Source organism: Bubalus kerabau, chromosome 2 (genome assembly GCF_029407905.1).
Source record: "Bubalus kerabau isolate K-KA32 ecotype Philippines breed swamp buffalo chromosome 2, PCC_UOA_SB_1v2, whole genome shotgun sequence".
Taxonomy (NCBI): domain Eukaryota; kingdom Metazoa; phylum Chordata; class Mammalia; order Artiodactyla; family Bovidae; genus Bubalus; species Bubalus kerabau.
In genome coordinates this window covers 60,259,762-60,264,976 of record NC_073625.1, presented here as the reverse complement: position 1 = coordinate 60,264,976, position 5,215 = coordinate 60,259,762, and positions in this window count along the sequence as shown.

Sequence of the window (5,215 nt, the reverse complement as noted above, 5' to 3'; positions counted from 1 at the left end):
AAAGTGCTACACTCAATATGTCAGCAAATTTGGAAAACTTAGCAGTGACCACTGGACTGGAAAATGTCAGTTTTCATTCCAATGTCAAAGGAAGGCAATGCCAAAAACTGCTAAAGTTACTGCACAATTGCACTTATCTCACATGCTAGCAAAGTAATGTCAAAATTCTCCAAGCCAGGCTTCAACATATGTTACTATGGACTTCCACATGTTCAAGGTGGATTTAGAAAAAGCAGAGGAACCAGGGTTCAAATTGCCAACATCCATTGCATCATTTATAAAACAAGAGAGTTCCAGAAAAATATCTACTTCTGCTTTATTGAATATGCCAAAGCTTTTGACTGTGTGGATCACAACAAACTGTGGAAAATTCTTTAAGAGATGGGAATAGCAGACCACCTGACCTGCCTCCTGAGAAATCTGTATGCAGGTCAAGAAGCAACAGTTAGAATTGGACATGGAACAACAGATGGGTTCCAAATCAGGAAAGGATTACTCCAAGCCTGTATATTGTCACCCTGCTTATTTAACTTATATGCAGAGTACATCTTGAGAAATGCTGGGCTGGATGAAGCACAAGCTGGAATCAAGATTACTGGGAGAAATATCAATAGCCTCAGATATGCAGATAACATGACCCTTATGGCAGAAAGTGAAGAACTAAAGAGCCTCTTGATGAAAGTGAAAGAGGAGAGAGAAAACGTTGGCTGAAAACTCAGTGTTCAAAACACTAAGATCATGGCATCTGGTCCCATAACTTCATGGCAAATAAATGGGGAAACAGTGAGAGACTTTATTTTGGGGGACACCAAAATCATTGCAAATGTGACTACAGCCATGAAATTAAAAGATGCTTGCTCCTTGGAAGAAAAGCTATGACCAACCTAGACAGCATATTAAAAAGCAGAGACATTTCTTTGCTGACAAACATCCATCTAGTCAAAGCCTTGGTTTGTCCAGTAGTCATGTATGGATGTGAGAGTTGGACTGTAAAGGGGGCTGTGTCGGGAGCCGCGTTAGGCATTACTGATAAAATGGAGGCACGGCCCCAACCCCCTTTCCTCATCTCAAGGCACAGTCCTGGGATAAAGGAGTTAGGTCTTGTGATTCTGACTCGTTCTTCCTTTCTTTGGTTGAATTGGCTGGAGAGAATATTAAGGTGCTTATTGTTCTTGAGAGAAGCATGAGAAAGCACAAAGCCTTCTGCAGTTGTGCCCAGAAAATAATCTATAAAGTAACCATTGATATTTGTTCAAGGATCTTTACAAAGAATGTTCCAGGATGAGCATGTAGGCCGCAGCTTGAGGCCATGGGAAGGATTGTTATCTGAGATCTGTTTGTGAGGGGAATGTTTATGGCAAAAGAAGTTTGCTGAGCTTAGGATTTACGAATAATTAAGAATAGCTAGAAGCCTTTTTGGAGAAGGCAATGGCATCCCACTCCAGTACTCTTGCCTGGAAAATCCCATGGACAGAGAAGCCTGGTAGGCTGCAGTCCATGGGATCGCTAAGAGTGGGACACGACTGAACAACTTCACTTTCACTTTTCACTTTCATGCATTGGAGAAGGAAATGGCAATCCACTCCAGTGTTCTTGCCTGGAGAATCCCAGGGACGGTGGTGCCTGGTGGACTGCCATCTGTGGGGTCGTACAGAGTTTGACACGACTGAAGCGACTTAGCAGCAGCAGCAGCAGAAGAAACCTTTTTAGGAGATAGTGATTTTAAGATGCTAGGGGCAAACAGGATTTAGAAAGATAAGAAATAAACTGAGGAATGTAGCATGAGTTACAATGTAATCACCAGTTAAGTATAGGACACATAAAAGGAAATAGATGATAGATAGTAAAGCCGATTCTGACAGAATCGCTAAAGCAGGAACTCTGTTTGTAGGGCAATAATGCTTTCTGGAAGACCATAAATCTGGTTGGGGGAAACTAAAAATGTCAAACCTCTGACCTAATGCTTTTGTCAAAGTATAAAAGAAAACCTGAAGCTTGAAATAAACATGTAGTCCCATATGTCAAGTCAGAGGCTACATCATTGTCCTCTGACATCGCTCACACCTTCAGGTTGATTCCCTGGCTGCTGGAGCTGGACTCTGGCAAAGCTGAGCAATGAAGAATTGGTGCTTTTGAACTGTGGTGTGAGAGAAGATTCTTGAGAGTGGCTTGGACAACAAGGAGATCCAAACAGTCCATCCTAAAGGAGATCAGTCCTGGGTGTTCATTGGAAGTACTGATGTTGAAGTTGAAATTCCAACTTTTTAGCCACCTGATGCAAAGAAATGAACAAAGCTAGTGGAGGTGATAGAATTCCAGTGGAGCTATTCCAAATCCTGAAAGATGATGCTGTGAAAGTGCTGCACTCCATATGCCAGCAAATATGGAAAACTCAGCAGTGGCCACAGGACTGGAAAAGGTCAGTTTTCATTCCAATCCCAATGAAAGGTAATGCCAAAGAATGCTCAAACTACCACACAGTTGCACTCATTTCACACGCTAGTAAAGTAATGCTCAAAATTCTCCAAGCCAGGCTCCAGCAATACAAGAACCGTGAACTTCCTGATGTTCAAGCTGGTTTTAGAAAAGGCAGAGGGACCAGAGATCAAATTGCAAACATCCACTGGATCATAAAAAAGCAAGAGAGTTCCAGAAAAACATCTATTTCTGCTTTATTGACTATACCAAAGCCTTTGACTGTGTGGATCACAAGAAACTGTGGAAAATTCTGAAAGAGATGGGAATACCAGACCACCTGATCTGCCTCTTGAGAAATCTGTATGCAGGTCAGGAAGCAACAGTTAGAACTGGACATGGAACAACAGACTGGTTCCAAATAGGAAAAGGAGTACGTCAAAACTGTATATTGTCACCCTGTTTATTTAACTTCTATGCAGAGTACATCATGAGAAATGCTGGGCTGGAAGAAGCACAAGCTGGAATCAAGATTGCCGGGAGAAATATCAATAACCTCAGATATGCAGATGACACCACCCTCATGGCAGAAAGTGAGGAGGAACTAAAAAGCCTCTTGATGAAAGTGAAAGTGGAGAGTGAAAAAGTTGGCTTAAAGCTCAACATTCAGAAAGCAAAGATCATGGTATCCAGTCCCATCACTTCATGGCAAATAGATGGGGAAACAGTGGAAACAGGGTCAGACTTCATTTTTGGGGCTCCAACATCACTGCAGATGGTGACTGCAGCCATGAAATTAAAAGATGCTTACTCCTTGGAAGGAAAGTTATGACCAACCTAGATAGCATATTCAAAAGCAGAGACATTACTTTGCCAACAAAGGTTCGTCTAGTCAAGGCTATGGTTTTTCCTTTGGTCATGTATGGATGTGAGTGTTGGCCTTTGAAGGCTGAGCGCCGAAGAATTGATGCTTTTGAACTGTGGTGCTGGAGAAGACTCTTGAGAGTCCCTTGGACTGCAAGGAGATCCAACCAGTCCATTCTAAAGGAGATCAGCCCTGGGATTTCTGTGGAAGGAATGATGCTAAAGCTGAAACTCCAGTGCTTTGGCCACCTCATGCGAAGAGTTGACTCATTGGAAAAGACTCTGATGCTTGGAGGGATTGGGGGCAAGAAGAGAAGGGAACGACAGAGGATGAGATGGCTGGATGACGTCACCGACTCGATGGATGCGAGTCTGAGTGATCTCTGGGAGTTGGTGATGGACAGGGAGGCCTGGTGTGCTTCGATTCATGGGGTCGCAAAAAGTTGGACATGACTGAGCGACTCATCTGATCTGATCTGATCTGATGCAAAGAAATGACTCATTTGAAAAGACCCTGATGCTGGGAATAATTGAAGGTGGGAAGAGAAGGGGACAACAGAGGATTAGATAGTTGGATGGCCACACTGACTCAATGGAGATGAGTTTGAGTAGGCTCTGGAAGTTGTTGGTGGACAGGGAAGCCTGTTGTGCTTCAGTCCATGGAGTCTCAAAGAGTCGAAATGACTGAGCAACTGCAGTGAACTGAACTGAACTTTTGGCGGACATCATCACAACAGTATAAAGCAATTTTCCTCCAATTAAAAAATAAATTTTACAAAGAAAAAAAAAACAGTTCATAATTCAAAGTTTCTCTGCGCAAGATGTCTAGGCACGATGTGGCTGGTTCTCTAACAATCTGCAAAGAAGGTGTAACTCAAGGCTGGGTTACTATCTCAAGGCTCTATTGGAGAGAAATCTGTTCCATGCTTACATGTGTTTTTGGTACCAATCTGTTTCTTGAGGCTTTGGAAACCAGAGCTTTAGTTTCTTGCTAGCCATAAGCTAGAGGATACTCTCACTTATTTGTCATGTAGACCTTCCAACAAGGCTCTTTGCTTCATCAAGGCAAGCAAGAGTGAAAACCTCTAACAAAATGGGTACTACAATCCTATGTAAATTAATCACATGTTCCTTCCTGACATCCTTTCATTTTGATATATTCTATTGGTTAGAAGCAAGTTACAGATCCTGCTCATATTCACATTGACAGAATCACATAGGGGCTGGAACACATGGGAACTATCATGAAGGCCACTCTAGAAAACTATTCATCCTGGTCCATCCTCTGATCTTCAATGATTCACATTTGTACCACATGCAGATTACACGTGCCTTCTTCTTGCAAATGCTCACCAAGAATTTTAGTCCAATATAGTGTCTGCTCAAAAATCCAGATTTTATCACTGAAATTGTATATAAGCAGTGTTATCTGCATGCTTATTGGCAATTAAACTTGGGGTATACTTCTAGTTCTTACTGTTTTTGTCCCTTCCGGCTCTGTCAGTTTTTCTGTTGAAATAATTTTCTCAAAAACTCTGTGTATTCCCCATGAAATCAATTGAGATTCATTCTTTTCACAAAATCCATATTAAGGGGTCGTTTTGAGGTAAGCTCTTCCTTATCTTGACCTGGCTGAGCTGTCTAAGTGATATTACTCTTGCTTCCTGGAGACACTATGGTTTGACTGAGAGATTTTATGAGACACATCCTTCATCTCTTAAAAGGAAATTTTACATGATTAAATATTCTCACATTTAAACTTTCTGACTATTTAGGAACAGTTTATACCATCATGCTCTTGCTATTTCTCTAGACATGTTTTCGTGCCAATGCTCAAAAGCCATTTCTAAGTTTTAATATTCTTTCCCATTGGGAGAGGCTGAGACTGTCCCAAATTGTTACATCCTAGTTTTTCTTATTTAACAGATCCTTATGA